The sequence below is a fragment of the Myotis yumanensis genome, unplaced genomic scaffold (assembly GCF_028538775.1).
Source record: "Myotis yumanensis isolate MYYU_CA2020_CCGP unplaced genomic scaffold, mMyoYum1.0.hap1 SCAF_5, whole genome shotgun sequence".
Taxonomy (NCBI): domain Eukaryota; kingdom Metazoa; phylum Chordata; class Mammalia; order Chiroptera; family Vespertilionidae; genus Myotis; species Myotis yumanensis.
In genome coordinates this window covers 103,313,124-103,331,857 of record NW_027223756.1, presented here as the reverse complement: position 1 = coordinate 103,331,857, position 18,734 = coordinate 103,313,124, and positions in this window count along the sequence as shown.

Genomic DNA, 18,734 nt, shown 5'->3' with positions numbered 1-18,734 from the left:
AGCAGCAGGTAAATTTCCATAGAATGGGGAGCTGAAAAGCTGCATCAGGGGCATTTCCATAGAATGAGGAGCTGGGAACAGGAAGGTCTATATTTACAAAATAAAGGGAAGGAAGCCCCTCATCCAGAAGGAGGAGAAGAAAGTCCAGAGGGAATAGGAAAACAATAAGGAAGGAGGGGGCAGGACCTCAGGTGTCCCCTGTGAGGTTCAACCTTTGAGCTCAGAAGTTACTATAGTGACCAATGGGGGGGGGGGGGGGGGGAGGACATCAAAGCACCAGGATCTGCAGCCTTTATAGGCCACAGGGAAAAGGAGCTCAGTGGAACTCTTCCCCTCCTCACGTGGGAGTCTGTGCTGTGAGAGTCTTCCCCTCCCCACGGGGGTGTCTGTGCTGTGAGAGTCTATCCCCTCCCCATGTGGGAGTCTGTGCTGTGAGAGTCTTTCCCCCTCCCTCACGGGGGTCTGCATTTGTTCTTCAATACATTGCCACCTTTGCTATACCACCTTCCTTCGTGGATTCATTGATCGACTCCAAAGGACACTGCACGTTCCAGTCCAAAACTCCCGCGTCTCTATGACCCAGTGCAGCTCTTTGCCCATGAAGTGAGCACCAGAGTGAAAGGAGTTAGAGCAGAATTGGGTGGAGAGGGGAGGGTGGGAGAGGAGGAATGGGCTGAAACAAACCGAAAATGTGTTTTGCAGGCAACAGGAGGGCAGGAAAACATGACGGGTCGCAGAAACACAGGGTGTTTTGAAACAAGGATGCTTTTCTTGCAAGTGACAAACATTTCCTTGCAAGTGACAAAATGTTGCAAAAAGGCCAGGAACCAATCAGAGAGCAGCACCACAGGGAGCAGTGTTAGCTGACATAAGGGGAGAGCAGAAGGCTTGGGGGCAGCCCATGTGAATCTCCCTCGGGGAGATGAGACCCCAGGAACAATTCCTGCTCACAGTTCCGGTATCACCAGTTTGTTTGAAGTACAGTTCACTTGGGCCCAGGCTATAGTTCTAGCCGTTAGGGGAAGGGCAGCTATAAGAATGGAATCTCAGTTGTTTAATGAGCTATTTATGTATATAAAAGGCTAAGCAACCATCTGACCAGCAGTAGCAATGATGTGCACTGACCACCTGGGGGAAGACAATGCAGGAGCTGCCGAGCTGCAGTGACTTGGCAGCAGTGGTTCTCAGGTGACGTACCCGGAACCAGAGAGGAGGGAGCCCGATTCCTCGCAGGGCCATGCAATTCCACCTTCGGCCATGGGTTATGTTGTTGCTGGGGCACTGTCAGCCCCGAATCTGGTTTACCGCCGAGCTGCGGTGACCATAGACACCCTTTGAGCTGCGGTGCCACCCCAGGTGTGCCAGCCAGGGAGGGACCACGGGAGGTTGGCTCCAGGGCGTGTCCATCCCATCTCACCCAGTCCCGCCCTGCCAACTACCTTCTAATTAATTTCCTTTCAATGTTCAGGAATCCGTGCACTGGGCCACTAGTTCACTATATTAGCTGTAGAAAAGGGATTGTTCTTGCAGACCCTGGGGCACTGGAGGACTTGCTGCAAAAAGACAAGCAGGGCTGAAAAGATAAAGCAGCCATGAGCCCAGGTGGGGCCATTACTCAGAGAAGAAGATACATTTTAAATGCAGGTCAAAGGCAGGGCCTATCTCAAGGGAGACCACATTCTGGGCTCATCTTTGCAGGTTCCCGGGCCCATCTTTGCAAGGAGGATGGTAGAAAACAGACCCTGGGAATCACTAGTATTAGACTTTTCCCACCCTCTAACCCTATGGTAAGGGCTGGTTTGAAATGAAATGTCAGAGCGCTTTCTTCCAGGGTATTACGCCGGCTCCTCTCGGATCACGGGCCATGTGAGTAAAACACCACAAAGATTCAGCCTGTCTCTTCACATTGACTCACTTGGGGCAGCAGGACCTTCCTGTCTGGTTCACTCCTAGCTGCACCCTTCCTGGGGGACGGAGCCTTGTTTGTCACCTTTTGATGCTTTCCATTTCCCAGCATGAGTAAAGCACTCAGTACGTGTCTGTCATCAAGTGAATGGAGTTGGCCTTTTTTCTAGGTAGGATTGTATTGTACAGAACTTTTGAAAGAAACTTTCCCATTCTAATTATAACAGAAGATGGGAAGAGGATATGTAGATGGAACAAATTATTAAATGTATATTGTATGTTACATGCTGTGTACTGAAGTTAATCTGAACACTCACAACCTGCAGAGAGAGAAGGGAAATGCTGGATATTTGTGCTGGATAAATGCAGTCACATTGGGCTCATCCAAATGAGTAAATCATACATTCAAGAGTAAGAATGTCCAGGCATTGTTCACAGACCTCCAGAAGGTCGAGGAAGCCGCCAGTGGCCTGTGGAAACAGCACGCTCCTCTACCTCACAGAGCCCAGTGAGAGCAGGTCACGTTCCCAAGCTCTGGTTTCTAGAGCTCCATGCAGAACAACAGCGAGGTGCTCCCACGTTCTTCTCAAAGTGCTTGTTACATTGCTTCTTCTGAGCTTCAGTGAACTGACTTTCCCAACCTCCCAGGACTCCTGAGAAGAGCAGCGTAAGTAATATTTTTATGAACTTTGACCATTTTTTGTTTGGGTAATCCCTTTCCTCTCAATACTTACATTCCTTTCATAGACATCAGCTCATCGTCCTGCTGCCATTGAATGATAAGTGAAGTTACAGGTCATACTCCCCAGGGCACAGTGAGGCCCTTGTAAGCAGGGAGCTGTATTCTGACCACTGGGGAGGGCCTGGAATCCAGGTCCTGGTTCTCTGACTCTTGGCTTTGCACCCTGAGCTTTCTCACCCACCAGTCCGTTGTGGCCCCTCAGGACACCTCACAGTCTATGTAAGTTCACTGGAGCTCGTTTTCTTATCTTCTCTTTCCAGGTCGCTGAGCACTGATGTGAGTGGCTGCCTCCTCAGAGTGTTGTCTGCTCCTCCTATTTGTAGCTTTATTCAGGCAGAATTCATAGTTAAATACAAGTGAGAATTCTCCTTTCCAGTCTGAATTATCATTGCTGTTAACATATGAATAAGTTCAAGCAATCTATACTAATAAAAGGGTAATATGCTAATTAGATTGGACGTCCTTTCGGACATTCTTCTAGACAAAGCCACGGCAGCTGTGAGGGCCGGTCCAGTGCCGAGGTTTTGCAGAGGCCGTGAGAGAAGGTACTACAGGAGAAGGCAGAAGAGAGAAGGCAGCAGTTAGGCAGTCAGAGGGATCAGGCCAGGAGGGGAGAGCAGTTAGGCAATTAGGGCAATCAGGCCAGCAGGGCAGCAGTTAGGGGCATCAGGCAGGCAGGGAGCTGAGTGGTTAGGAGCCAGTGGTTCCAGATTGTGAGAGGGTTTCTGGATTGGAGAGAGTGCAGGCCAGGCTGAGGGACCTCCCCACCCCCCGCCCTGCATGAATTTCATGCACCAGGCCTCTAGTCTATCTATATAAAAGGCTAATATGCTAAGTGACCACTGGTCCCGTCACTATGACAACTTGCTTTATAGCCAAGTGGAAACATTTCACACTTTAACCAAATGTCTGTGGAGCATTTTCTCGTGCCTCATCTCATTTGATCCTCACAGAAGTCCTGGAGTAGGTAGATAGGAGACTCGGTGGAATCCTATTTTCTTTTCATTAGCCGGAAAATGGAGATTTAGAAAGCTTAGAAACTTGACCCGACTGAAAAGAAGTAAGAAATGGTGGACCTTGAAAATGACTTCAGATTTTCTCACTGCACAGAATATAGTCAAACACTGCTGCAGTTAAATATTTTACCCCTTGTTCTCCCTGTGTGATCCAAAACATAACCTGCTTCATGTTGATATTTACTGCTGTGTTGCTGACAATTACCTGAAAGAGAATTTGGGGTGCTTCACTGACTGGAAAAAAGTTTAGCTACATCAGAAAGTAGGTCTAATTAAGCAAGTTTATTCTATATCTATAAAAGGTAAGTTGACTCACACATGCGTGGTACATACAAAGCTCTCTCTGGTGCCAGTCGCATGCGTATGTTTCCATCTGTCATTGTCAATCGTGAATTTGGTTGATAATTCTATTATAGAGAATGGGCGAATAGCAATATTAAAATATTTCTTCTAATTAACTAGTAGCCCAGTGCACGAAATTCGTGCACATTAAAAGGGAATTAATTGCCCTAACTGGTTTGGCTTAGTGGATAAAGCATTGACCTGCGGACTCAAAGGTCTCAGGTTCGATTCTGGTCAAGGGCATGTACTTGGTTGTGGGCACATCCCCAGTGGGGGGTGTGCAGGAGGCAGCTGATCAATGTTTCTCTCTCATCGATGTTTCTAACTCTCTATCCCTTCTCCCTTCCTCTCTGTAAAAATCAATAAAATATATTTTTTAAAAGGAAATTAATTAACATTGCTATTTGCCCTTTCTCTATAATAGAAGTGTGAGAGATGAAAGGAAATTAGTAAAATGTAAATGAAAATAATATATAAATTTATTAATAAATAAACAGTAACAAAAGGATATAACAACAACAGAGGCATGATATAAAAATGACAAAAACATGATATAAAAACAACAAAAATATGACATAAAAACAACAGTGATGCAAACAATGGCTGATAAAGTGATTAAACTTATTCTCCTATCTCCCTGTACACCACATGAAGAGTGAAAACACTTTCAGAGTGCTTGACTAATTTCCTTTGTGATGAAGTACTTAGAACTTTAACTGTAACATCACAAACTCGAGAGAAAGCAACATATAACTGACCATGTGCAAAAACGGGTTCAGGTAGGAATATGCCTACTCTGTCTAGAGTTTGTCCTTGTGATTTATTAATAGTCATCACAAATACTGGCATCAAGGGAAACCATCGTCGAATCAATTTAAATGGGAGGCCAGTGTCAGATGGGGACAAATCAATTCTTGGAATCAGAACAGCCTCTCCCTCTGCAGATCCTGTTCATACTTCAGCTTCAATAATGTTAGGTCGTAATCTTTTGATAATAAATCTGGTACCATTACAAAGACCCCATTTACTATTAAGATTTCTCAATAGCATGATGATTGCACCCACTTTCAATTTTAATTTATGACATGGCATTCCCGAAGGAGTAATACTATTCAGAAATTCGATGGGGAAATTTTCCTTTGTTTCGTTGTTATGGGGTGGGGCCCCAACATTAGTAACAAAGAAACAGAATTAAAACTTTATTGTGGGGAGCCGCTACAGTGTTTTGGACAGGTTCAAGCCTTGGACTGATGAGAGGGCACAGTCCTCTCATTGCCACGTGCAAGACCCAGCTTGGAGGGCAGGGCCCTCCCAGCACAATGATAGCCAACAGCTGTAGTTGTAAGCTTGAACCTATGGTCTGAACATGTGGCCCCACGTGCCTGAGTGATGTGGGCTTGATAGAGTTCAGGTGCATGTAGTTGAGTAGGATTGAAACCCAGGAGAATGTTTGTAAACATCTTGGTCACGCCCTTACTTTGCCTCATAGCATCTGCTATAAACTAAAGGCATGGCTGTGGGCATCGTCACTGTCTCTCAGAGAAGCAGCGTCCCACCGAGACCCCGCTTTCATTCTCTTGTCTGTCTTTTCTAAGCCTGTCAGCCGCCCCACTCAGGTTCACCCCGTGCTGGCGCGGCACTTTAGAAAGATCTGCCTCCCAGGGCAGGTTCCTGTCTCCAACTCCGCCCTTACAGGAAACAGCTCCGGGAAACAGCCTGGGGGAGGGCGAAGCCATTGCCAAGACAACCCCTGTAGGACTGACTTCCTTCTGCTCGGTCACTGTTCCTCTGTATGTGAGGAACACCACCTATGGTTTTTATATAAGTAGATTTTTTTCAATGTGTAGGAATTTGTGCACTGGGTCACTAGTATAATATAAAGGAGTGGTAGGGTTGGTTAACTTTGGTTCATGCTTATGCAATAGAGCAGTGGTTCTCAATCTTCCTAATGCCGCAACCCTTTCAAACAGTTCCTCATGTTGTGGTGACCCCTAACCATAAAATTATTTTTGTTGCTACTTCATAACTGTAATTTTGCTACTGTTATGAATCGTAATGTAAATATCTGATATGCAGGATGTATTTTCATTGTTACAAATTGAACATAATTAAAGCATAGTGATTAATCACAAAAACAATATGTAATTATATATTCAATATGTGTTTTCCGATGGTCTTAGGCAACCCCTGTGAAAGGGTCATTCGACCCCCAAAGGGGTCTCGACCCCAGGTTGAGAACCGCTGCAATAGAGTATTCATTCATATTTTTAGCTTCAATAATTAAAAATGGTCAGAGAGATCATAGAAAGCAATTTCTCTCCTGATTGCTCCATGCTGTCTGATTCATTTAAGCCAAGCATGTCAAACTTGCAGCCTGTGGACCGCATGCAGCCCACAACGAATATTTTTGTGGCCCAGCCAATATAATGGTATGTAGAAAGGTTTTAATAAAAATTTAGTAACTTAATTTTTACAATAGCCTGTTATACATAACGAATCCGTGCACCTTGAAAGGAACTGTGGGCCACAAGGCTGCGGTGGGTACAGGGGCGGGTCTCGGCCCATTCTCCTTAACCCCACCCAGCCCCTCCTGCTGCAGCCCAGGTCTCCTGTCTGCTGCAGCCCTGCTCCGGCAGCCACCTCTCACACCCACTGATGGCGCTGGCCCTGCTCGCAGCACTGATCGCCTTTCAGTGGGGGGAGGTGAAGAAGCCCTCAGGGGCAATTGGGGCCGGCCGGCAGTCGCTGCCCTGCTGCCCGCTCGCACCCCATGACAGCACCGGGCGATCAGTGCTGGCGCTGGAGGCCAGCAGCAGGTGCACACGCACGCTGGGAGGGACTGTGGTGCACAGGAGCAAAGAATTTTCAGTAACCACCAGAGGCTCACCCAGATGACTGCGACCAGCGGCCTGTCTTGGTCTGGCGCCCCCACTCACCAGCTCCACCATCCTGATGCAGCCAGTGCCTGCCATGTTCGGCGCATGCCCCCTGGTGGTCAGTGCACATCATAGCAACCAGCTGTTCAGTTGTTCTGCCGTTTAGTCTATTTGCATATTAGCCTTTTATTATATAAGACTAGAGGCCCGGTGCACAAAAATTTGTGCACTCGGGGGGAGGGGGGGGTCCCTCAGCCCGGCCTGTGCCCTCTCGCAGTCTGGGACCCCTCGGGAGATAACGACCTGCTGGCTTAGGCCTGCTCCTAGGTGGCAGAGGGCAGGCCCAATCCCTAGGTGCAGCCCCTGGTCGGGCTCAGAGCAGGGCTGATTGGGAAGTTGGGGCGCTGCCCCCTGTCATGCACAGAGCAGGGCGGATCAGGAGGTTGTGATGCCACCCTCAGTCACGCTCAGGGTAGGGCCGATTGAGGGGTTGGGGCACCGCCCCCTGTCACGCACAGAGCAGGGCCAATCAAGGGGTTGGGGCACTGCCACTGTCACACTGAGGGCAGGGCCGATGGGGAGGTTATGGCTCTACCCCATCACACACAGAGCAGGGCCCATGGGGGGGGGGGGTTGGGGCGCCGCCCTCTATCACCCACAGAGCAGGGCCGATCAGGGGGTTGGGGCGCCGCCACTGTCACACTCAGGGCAGGGCCGATGGGGAGGTTATGGCTCTACCCTGTCACACACAGAGCAGGGCCCGTGGGGGCAGGGGGGGTTGTGGCCCCGCCCCTTGTCACACACAGAGCCGCAGGGCAATCAGGGGGTTTGGGCGCTACCCCCTATCGTGCTGATCAGGGTGCTGGGAGGCATATTACCCTTTCACTATATAGGATAGAGGCCTGGGGGCCAGCTGGTTTGCCCTGAAGGGTGTCCTGGATCAGGGTGGGGGTCCCCACTGGGGTGCCTGGCCAGCCTGGGTGAGGGGCTGAGGGCTGCTTTCAGGCTGGCGGTTGTTGACTGAAGCTCCCAACCACTCCTTTTTTCTCTCTTTTTTTTAAAAATTTTATTCTGGGCCAGCTTTAGCTCTGGCTCTAGCTCTGAGGCTTCCGCTGCTGAAAGAAGGTATCTGGTTTGTTTTGGTTCTATAATCGAAACAATGTATAACTCCAGCTCTGAGATCCCGGCCTTCTATATTTGTTAGAATGTTTCAAACTGCCAGCTCAGAGGCCGGCAGCGCAGGTGGGAACGTTGGAGTCCTCCTTCACTGAAGCAAGCAAGCCTCATGTTTGCTTCCAGCTGCCTGGCTGCCGGCCGCCATCTTGGCTGACAGTTAATTTGCATAAGGATATGCTGATTAGCCAATGGGAAGGGTAGCGGTCATACGCTAATTACCATGTTTCTCTTTTATTAGTGTAGACTAGAGGCCCGGTTCACGAAATTCGGGCATGAGGTGGAGTCCCTCAGCTGGGCCTGCACCCTCTCCAACCTGGAACCCCTCGGGGGATGTCTGAGTGCCAGTTTAGGCCCTGGGGGATCGGTCCTAAACTGGCAGTCGGACATCCCTCTCACAATCTGGGACCGCTGGCTCCTAACCACTTGCCTGCCTGCCTGATCGCTCCCTAACTGCCCCCCTGATGGCCTGATAGCCCCTAACCACTCCTGCCTTGGCCCCTGCCATTGTGGCTTTGTCCAGAAGGATGTCCAGAAGATATCTGGTCTACTTAGCATATTACCCTTTTATTAGTATAGATTATTAATAATGAACTACAGCGTTCACTAATCACTGGTTACTATAATCATGCTGCATTCATTTCCCGTATGCGCCTTACACGCAGGCACACCATTTCTCTCCACTAATATTCGCAGCAAATATTTTAGCAGCTGATTGTGATGTCATTAGTCTTTTTTTTAAAATATATATTTTGTTGATTTTTTACAGAGAGGAAGGGAGAGGGATAGAGAGTTAGAAACATCGATGAGAGAGAAACATCGATCAGCTGCCTCCTGCACACTCCCTGTTGGGTTTGTGCCCACAACCAAGGTACATGCCCTTTTACCAGAATCGAACCTGGGACCCTAGAATCAGCAGGCTGACGCTCTATCCATTGAGCCAAACCGGTTAGGGCTCATTAGTCTTGTACTGACTTGTTTGGTGTGAGCAACAGGAAACATTCCGTTTTCAGAGAACCAGAAAAATGGGTTTATTTGTGTTGCGCTTATTAATCTGTGCAGTTATTCAGTGTCTAGTAAGTTAATGTTCAAGATAAAATATTAATTTTTATTAAAATGTTCTATTATTTTGTTAACGATGACTCATTTATTTCAGCCCTTTGTATTCAGCATGTCTCTATCGAAATAAACCTGCCTTTCTATGAAGATGGAAGCTTTGGGTTTTTTGTGACCACGTAAACGTACACCTTGTGTATCTGGCCTGTGTGATGTGCTCCTGCGCTTCCCGGGGGCAGTGTACGCTGTCCTTTGCCGTTTCCCGCTTTTCTCTGGGAAACAAGCCACTTGGCCAGCTCTCCCACCCGCTCCGGCCTTAAGGAACCCCCCTCAGAAAACGCTGGGCCTAGGGATTCACTGGAATGTCAGGGAACCTTTTTATGAATGGATCACGGTTTTCCTCCTCTCAGAGGAAATACAAAGAGCACGGACACATCACCTTTTCTCATGAGGGAGAAAGACAGTGATTCATTTTAGCATCATTGTAAGAGGCGCCAATATAATCAGGAGGGTCAGAAAAGGCAGATGGAACAAACGGCACCAGGGTAATCAGGAAGGTCAGAAGGGGCAGATGGAACAAACAACTTTTATGGGAGACAGCTGCAGCCAGGGAGGTTACGGGAGATGGCTGCAGCCCGGGAGGGAACTGAAGGACAAACGCCTGATAAGAAACCAGACAGGCATTAACTCACTTAGAAAGCCAGATCATTAGTGAAAAATTCCAAACTACATTCCCTCCCCGCCGAAAGCAGATAGGTATGTTGACACGGCGCCAGATCTCCAGTAGAATGACCTCAGGTTACTTCCCCCGTTTGCTAAAGAGTATATAATGTGTGCTTAAACTCTTGGTCGGGGCTCTGTGCTCAGAGTAAGCTGTGAGCCCCAGCATGCTGGAAACAATAAACCCTTTGCTTTTTGCATGAGAAGCGTCTCTTGGTTCTTTGTGACAGCGGCTTGCGTCCAGGGCGTTACAATTGATGTAGTTGGTCCTGGGGTTCCTTTTCATGACATCAAATGAAGTGTTATAGACAATGTCGTCTAAAACCTCACTCCCTGTTCATGGCCCTTAGGACGAAGCAAAGTTCTCAGCCGGAGGCACACGGCCCTGCCTGGTCTGGGCTCAGCTGGCTCCAACGTCCTCTTTTTTTTTTTTTTTTTTTTTAATATATTTTATTGATTTTTTACAGAGAGGAAGAGAGAGGGATAGAGAGTTAGAAACATCGATGAGAGAGAAACATCGACCAGCTGCCTCCTGCACATCTCCTACTGGGGGTGTGCCCGCAACCAAGGTACATGCCCTTGACCGGAATCGAACCCGGGACCTTTCAGTCCGCAGGCCGACGCTCTATCCACTGAGCCAAACCGGTTTTGGCGGCTCCAACGTCCTCTTACGCCCTCCTCCGCAGCAGTGCTATTTGGCGGTTCTCTCATCTCCATGGCCATTGCTTTCAGGGTGTCCTGCTCTGCCCTCCTCTCGTAACCCAGGAGGCCTTACACCGATGGGCATCACGAGGCCTGTGCCTCTCCTCTAAACTGCGTGCAAACGTGCAGGTGTGGCTTTGACAGACGTGAAGACGTGGCTGCCTGCAGAGTCTCAGTGGGCTTTGTGAGCATTGAAACGAAAAAACCTTTAATTTAGATGTTGGAAGGTTTTTAGAGGCCTACGTTCATTCTCACTTCGTTCACTTTTTCTTGCCGTCTTTCTTCATTGCTCTAAATTTCATATATTTATGACAAATTTGTTCTCAACACATACCAGTCTCCTAAGCTACATGCTTATCTGACATTTCAGATTGAATGGGTTAAAAATTAAATTCATATTCAGGGAAACTTACTCTTTCTCCTTCATTCACTGTTTTCATTAATGGTACCACTGAAACAGGAATTTTGGGGGGTGAAAAAGACAGGTTTAGGAAATTTTAGAAATTAAGGGGATCTTGGAGGAAGCACAGGGCTGCAGGGCAGAAGGTATATTTCCATTGAATGGGGAGCTGAAAAGCTGCAACAGGTGCATTTCCATAGAATGAGGAGCTGGGAACAGTGGAAGGTCTATATTTACAAAATAAAGGGAAGAAACCCGGCACCCAGAAGGAGGAGAAGGAAGCCCAGAGGGAATAGGAAAACAATGGGGAAGGAGGGGGGAGGACCTCACGTGTTTGTTCAGACAAAGGAAGGGGCCTCCTGTGCCGGCTCCTATGTCCGAGAGGACTGGGTGGAGAGGCCAGCTTTGGGCCAGGACACGCCTTCCTGATGCTGCCAGAAGGAAGAGCAGCAGGAAGACAGCTCAGCCAGGGGCCACCCCAGGTCCCGGAGGGCACTTTCTGGTCCCGAGGTGCCCACAAAGACAGGGAGTTGAGAGGTGCCACCGAAGGAACGTGGGGCAAATCTCCAGGAACCACCCTTCCTTTTTCTCTTCCTCCAGAGCTAGCGTTCGGTGCTCTGAGCTCGCCGCTGTGACAGTGGGAGGAAGGCCTTCCCCACCACGGGCAGAACTGAGTTTTGTTAACCTGCGCCTGCTGGGGGCCGCTCGTGCCTCCAGCCGGACAGGCCAGCTTGCAATTCCACCCAACTTCCAAGTCCGAATCGAGTTACTCAGTTCTTGGGGCTCGGTTCTTTCCTGTAAGTGTGAGGTTAGGCTGATATTTAATGGGTCTCACCAGATAATTTTTTCTTAAATTAAGGCACAATGAACATGCAGTAAAATGCAGAATCTTAAGCTTACATCTTGGTGGACGCCATGTAACTCCCTCTCAGATCAAAAGGAGAACATCCCGCCACCTCAGCAGGCCCCTCCTGCCTCTTTCCCCGATTCCTCGCCACCAACCCAGGCCCCGGCGGCAAGCAGGGTGCTACTTGTCCCGAACAAGTCTTGCCCGTCCTTGAACTTTATATACTGGCCTCATGCCTCTATGGACCCTTCTTGGCCAGCTTCATCCTTTCAACACGGGTTTGACATCTCTTGATAGAGTGGCGGGAGTCGGTAGTTTATGCATTTCTATTGCTGTGCCATTTACCTGAATAAACCTCCTAGTCTGTGTGATTCCTCCTCTTTGGATGGACAGATAGGTTGGTTCCCGTTTGGGATGGTTATGAATAGTTTCGATGAGATTTAATGCTCCCTTTTTGTGTGTGGACATGTGCGTTGAGTGTGTGCCTGGGCGCTGAGCTGCTGGCACAGGTGTGTTTAACTTGAGTAGAAGCTGCCGTTTCTACACAGCCCGGGCACAGCTGACATCAGAAGAGCTTCCTGGAGCTTTCCCTGCGGGCGAGCCTCTCCCTGGGGCAGGAGGGGCTGCAGCGGGTGCTGGCCTCACCTCGTGCTGGCTGCTGGCACCGGGTTTCTCTCGCTGTGCAGTGAGCCCAGCATTGCCCCTGTGCCAGACTCCTGAGGACTCAGACTTCCCAGGTGGTACCTCCGCCAGAAAGTCTCGCAGCCTCCAGACTGACCCCGCCTTAGTGGGCGTCTTCCCTGCCACCATGAAGGGGTGGAGGGGCCGTTCTGCTCACCAACGTCCCAGTGTGTTGCCCTGGGAATGTGGGGCGCGGGCATTAAGCGCAGATTTCAAACGGGGTCGCCTGGGAGACAGCATCCCCAGCTTCACGCAGCTCCTGCCACTGCCCCCAGGGCTCATCCTCAGGGGAGCCCTGCCCGGGCCCCTGAGCAGAGGCAGGAGGGAAAGTGCTAACTGCATGGTGCCGAGTGCTCCATCTCTTTGAGGTAAAGTCTAAATATGTTTCCAGTCTTTCACAGCTGTTAACCCTTCCCGAGGATGTTTTTCCATTGATTTTTTTTTTTTTTTTAGAGAGAGTAGGAGAGGGAAGAGGGGTAAGAGAGAAAGAAACATCGGTGAGAGAGACACATTGATTGGTTGCCTCCTGCACGCTCCCTGATCAGGGCCAGGGATCGAGCCTGAAACCGAGGTAGGTGCCCTTGACCGGGAATCAAACCTTGACCCTTCGGTGCACACGCCGACGCTCTAACCACTGAGCACCGGCCAGGACTGCACTGCCGTTTTTGAGATTTAAAAAGGTCAAATACTGCCTGACCCAGTCTTCAAGTGGTGCCCCCCTGCCCTTCCGCTGCTGCAGGCTCCTCTGCCTGCAGAGCCTGCGGCCACGATGCCTGCAGCCTCAGCTCCCGGGCTCCCTCCCGGGCTCCCGGCTCCCCGGCTCCCCGGTGGCTCTGCGCTGCCCTAGGTGAGCGGCAGGTGCTCCTTCCCCTGGAGGCGGCTCCTTTCTGCGGCGTCAGCGGCGTCAGGGTGGCTGCTGGCCACGCCCACCACCAGCCCCCTCCTCCGTGCAGCCCCCACGGCTTCCTCCCCCGCTGGAGTTTCCCAGCCCCTGCCTTCCAGCAGTTTCAGTCACTGACGTCGTTCCTTTGTGGTATGTCAGTGTCTTTCTTCCCTTTTTTTGCCAATTTCAAATATTGCACCCTGACAGGTCCTTGCAGGTGGGACTGTGCTGGGGCCTTAAGCACGATGGTCGCTCACAGGCGGTGGCGCTCGCTGTTTGGGGAGAAGGAGCCTGGGCAGAGCTTTCCCGGAGGACGGGCTCGGGAGACACGGGAGGGGCTGTCGGCGGAGACTCGCCGCCGGTGGGGAGAGGGGAGGCCGGGAGAAAGGCTTAGCGGGCGCCCTTCTCAGAAAGTTCCAGCAGAGCTGCGGGATTCTCCCCGGGGAGGGAAGGGCAGGGGGCGCCAGGGCAGGGAGGGCCAGGGCAGGGAGGGCAGGGCAGGGAGGGCAGGGAGGGCAGGGCAGGGCAGGGGGAGCCAGGGCAGGGAGGGCCAGGGCAGGGGGGGGCAGGGCAGGGAGGGCAGGGCAGGGGAGGGCAGGGCAGGGAGGGCAGGGGAGGCCAGGGCAGGGGGGGCCAGGACAGGGAGGGCCAGGGCAGGGGGGGGCAGGGCAGGGAGGGTAGGGCAGGGGAGGGCGGAGCGGGGCCCTTTGACCACAGGGAGGTGGCAGCTTGTTTGGAGGCAGAACCACCGCCTCCTGAGTGACAGGTCCCTCCTGTGACTGTGCGGGCGGCTGGGGACCTGCGGGACCAGCCCTTCACTCACCAACGACTTCCTTTCCAGGCGCGGAGGAACCGCCTCGCTTCCAGTTCTTGTCCAGACGCTCTGAACACGTTTAGAGTCATTTCTTAGGAAATGAAAACCCGGAGAAGGTGCGAAATCGCTGGAGGGCCTGGGTCCCGGCTCCCCGGGTCCCTTGAAGGTCAGGGAGCAGCGGTCTCCTCTCCTGGGTCACTGACTCACCCTGGAGAGACTGGGAAGTCTGTCCTCCATGCTTTCTCCTTGAAGCAAACTTCAAAAATAAATAAAAAGCACTAACTTTTATAACAAACACACAGCAGTCTATTTTCTTTCAACGGATCCTATTTGAGAAAGCCTGGGAGCTGCTGGCAGCAGCTACAGTTACTGTGACATGAATGTGCAAACGTTCCCTCCTGACGCCCCAGCTCTGCAGCGTGTCATCCTCATGCAGCTCCCAGTTGCTGGCCAGGTGCCTCTGTCAGTGAGGAGACAGTGTCCACAGCGCGAGGGCAGCCTGTGGCTGGTCACGGGGTTTTCTGTATCTTCCAGTGAAGTGTCCTGACAAGTCCTCCACAGCCTCTTTAAAAATAAATATGTATATATTTTGATTTCAGGGAGGAAGGGAGAGGGAGAGAGAGAGAGAAACATCAATGATGAGAGAGAATCATGGATCGGCTGCCTCCTGCACGCCCCCCACTAGGCATTGAGCCTGCAACCCACGTCTGTGCCCTTGACCGGAATCAAATGCAGGACCACAGGCCAACGCTCTATTGTAACGCCCTGGACGCAAGCCGCTGTCACAAAGAACCAAGAGACGCTTCTCATGCAAAAAGCAAAGGGTTTATTGATACCAGCATGCTGGGACTCACAGCCTACTCTGAGCACAGAGCAGTGTCTGTGAGTCCCGACCAAGAGTTCAAGCACACACTATATACTTTTCAGCAAACGGGGGAAGTAACCTGGGGTCATTCCATTGGAGATCTGGCGCCATACAACGTACATCTATCTGCTTTCGGTGGGGAGGGAATGTAGTTTGGAATTTTTTACTAATGATCTGGCTTTCTAAGTGAGTTAATGCCTGTCTGGTTTCTTATCAGGTTGTTTGTTCTGCAGGCATCTCCCGTAACCTCCCTGGCTGCAGCTGTCTCCCATAAAAGTTGTTTGTTCTGTCTGCCTTTTCTGACCCTCCTGATTATATTGGCGCCTCTCACTATCCACTGAGCAACACCGGCGAGGGTCTTTCATAGTCGCTTCACCTGCTTCTTACCCACAATTCTCTTATTTTCTGAATGTCAGTATTCCGGGTTCTGTGTGGGTGGGGGGAGCATCAGGTCATCAATAGAGATTTGGGTGAGAGTCCATGACAGCAAGGAAATACCATCTGGGAGAAGTTCTTTCAACTTGCGCCACCTCAGCTGTATTTCATTTAGTTCAATATGTTATTCCCCTTGGCTCCCTCTGACCCTGGGTTACTGAGAGGCGCTGCCGTGACCGGGTGAGCTCAGTGCGAGGTGGCCCTTCTGCTGCTTCCTGTGCTCGCTGCTCTGTTTCCAGGGCAGTTTGGCAGCACACTGGTGGCCTTGGTCCTATCAGGTGGGTGCAGGCTCATTCACGGCACAGACACGTGTTCTGTGGCCTGGAAACACGTGTGTTCTGTGTTGTGTACAGTGCTCTGTAAATGCGGGTCGGGTGGGCTTGGCTGGTGGTATTTTTGAGTTGTGTATTTTGTAGGTATTTGTCTAGTGGTGTGAACTGAGATGAGAGTGATGTGGAAGTCTGCACATGTAATTGTAAATTTGTTTATTTCTCTCAGTTCTTTTAGGTTTCACCTCCGGAATATAGTTCTGTTTATTGGTGCGTGCACATTTTATATTGCTATGTTGTTTTATTGAAAAATTGATTTATTATACAATATCTTTTTCATTTGCTGGTAATTTTCTCTGGTCAACTTGATCTGATATTAATATATTTATGTCTGCTTTCCTTTTGAAGCACCCATCTTATATAAAAACTGCTGTTTGAAATGTTCACCCTGCATTTTGGCTTCTGTAAATGCTTGCTGGCTTAAATAATAAAGAAAATAAGACTACTCCCATTCCAGAGAGGCCATAGACCTTCCCCGGACAAAGCTACCAGTGCTGGCACCAGGCCAAGCCTTTGGTTGAGGTCTCAAAGCCCCAGCACATAGGGCTCTTCAAGAACTTGCAAAGGGGACCAGAAAAAAACCCATATTTGGGAGACAAAGAAGGTGGAATGGTATGAATAGAGAAAGTTCCTCCATGTTGGGGCCCAGAATTTGAAATACAGTTTTCTCTCGGCCCGCACGTAATAATAATAATAATAATAATGAAGTGCAACTCCATCTCTCTAAGTGTTGCTTGGTTCTTCTCCAGTCTTCTGTAACACTTTGAGTAATGTTTACATCATATATTGTCTTAGTTCCAACACTCCAGACAGGGTTATATAATTTTAAAATTGTATTATATGTAGTTCTAAAATTTCCATTAGTTCTTATATATTCTGGTGTTTTTTACAGAAATTTGAATGCTTTATACTTTTTAGTAGCTTCAAACATGTTTATAATTGCTTTTTTAAGTACTTTCATAATGGAAGCCTTAAAATCTTTGTCAGATAATCCTGATATCGCCGGTATTTCTTTGTTGACCTTTTTTTTTTTTTAAATTTAGATTGAGGGTTTTCTGTTTCTTGGCACAATGAGCGATATTTATTTGAAACTTGGACATTCGGGTGTTGTGCTATGAGACTCGGGCTTATTTAACTCCTCCCGCTGCAGCTGGCAGACTGACACCCTCCAGGGAATTTCCTTGGCGCTGGAGGGAGCAGGTTCCTTCCCATGGACGGGCGCCCCCCTCGCCCTCCACCATTGGGGTTAGAAACCCGGCTCAGCTCTCAGGCCTGGCCCGCAGAGGGTCAGAGGATTCGTTATTCCTGTTGCGGTGGAGCTACAATCTCCCACGCCCGGTGCGTCATGGCGGCCCAGGCCAGGGTGTTTGTATGAAGCAGGGTAGTTATTACCTAAAAGATTTCTGTCTTTGTGAGATACCACTTTCCTAGCTTTTTGGATAGAGAAAGCGGCTTCTTTGAAGGGCATTTTTGTCTGTACTTGTTTGTGTTTCTGGGTTACAAGCTTCTTCGGGTTACAAGTCTGTGTCAAACAACACGCAGACAGAAACCCCAGGCAGAGGCTCGTAAGCACATTCCGACAGGCACTGGCGCATGAGGACACACTCCCAACACCCTCACTCGCAAGTAGCTGTGAGAGGAAACCCCAGCCACTCCTCACCTTCTCATGTTTTGGATTGGAGAGCTCTCATTAATTACTGATTCTCTCCACCTTTCAGAGCCTCTCTATGTTTGTTTTATACATACAATAGCCAAGGATTTTAGTAATGTGACGGGGAATAATAACTTTATACTCTGACTAACCATGAAATTGAACTGGAATAAAATGTACTAACGAGCTTACACAAAGGACCTCTACACTAATGTTTCCTTATGAGCATCCTGCAGGCACCAGCAGCTTCAGGCTGTACAAGGAACGGTGTTGGCCACATGACGCTGGCTTACACAGGCTGCCAACCACAGGAATGTGGCTTGCGGGACCGGCTCCAGGTGCTGACATTAAAGATCCGTATCAGGACCAGCAAAGACACTCAGGCTGACATTAAAGATCTGTATCAGGATCAGCAAGAACACTCAGGCGTGTCCATAGCCCCGCCAGGTCTCTCTGTTCCTCTTGCCTTCTCCCTCCCTATAAAAACCCTGCACGAATGGGACAATAAGGTGGTCTTTGGGATGGGAGTCCACCATCTTCTCAGGCAACTGGCCCTTGAATAAACCATTTTCCTCACACCAGCCCCTGCCTCTTGGGACTGGCTTTCAAATTGGCCAGCAGCTGAACCTGGTTTGGGATCAGGATTTGGTGAGCAACCCCAGAGGCGCACACAGCTGCTTGTGGGCGTCTGACTCTGTGCCAGGAACTTCACAGGGACTTCCCAGAGCTGTGGAGGGGTCTTTTAAATCTCAGGGACTGTCCCTGTCCCTCTCATCACATCAGCGCCCTATAAATGATTTGCTGGTGAAAGTAAATGGTCTTTGGGGCGTCAGCTGGCTCCAAGACTGAGCAAGTCCAGCTGGCATACACCAAAAGCCCTCTCACTGCCGCCTGGGCTGGCTGCTGTCTGGACTCAGCAACGAGGCATTTCCGGGTTGGTTAGCAAGGAACAGAGCTCAGTGGCTTTAATCCAGGTTTCCCACGGGAGGATTTGGGGTTTGATTTGAGAGCCCCGTCTGTCTGGACTGCCTCTTTGGTTACAGTTGCTCTTCACTTGCTTTCTTATATTTGGGGGACTTGGTTGGTGGCTGCTGTCTGTGCACCCGGGAGTCCTGTGCCGCTGCCATTTGGCTTTGTGGCATTTGGGCCTCGTGAAGGTCACTCATGGCATCGATGGGTGTGAGGTGCACCTAAGGCGGGTGTCTCGGGCCCTCCTCCCAACAGGATTGAGTTGGGATCATTTGTTTCTTTGAACTTAGTTTTTGTCTTTTGAACTTTGTTTCTGTTTTAAATTGGG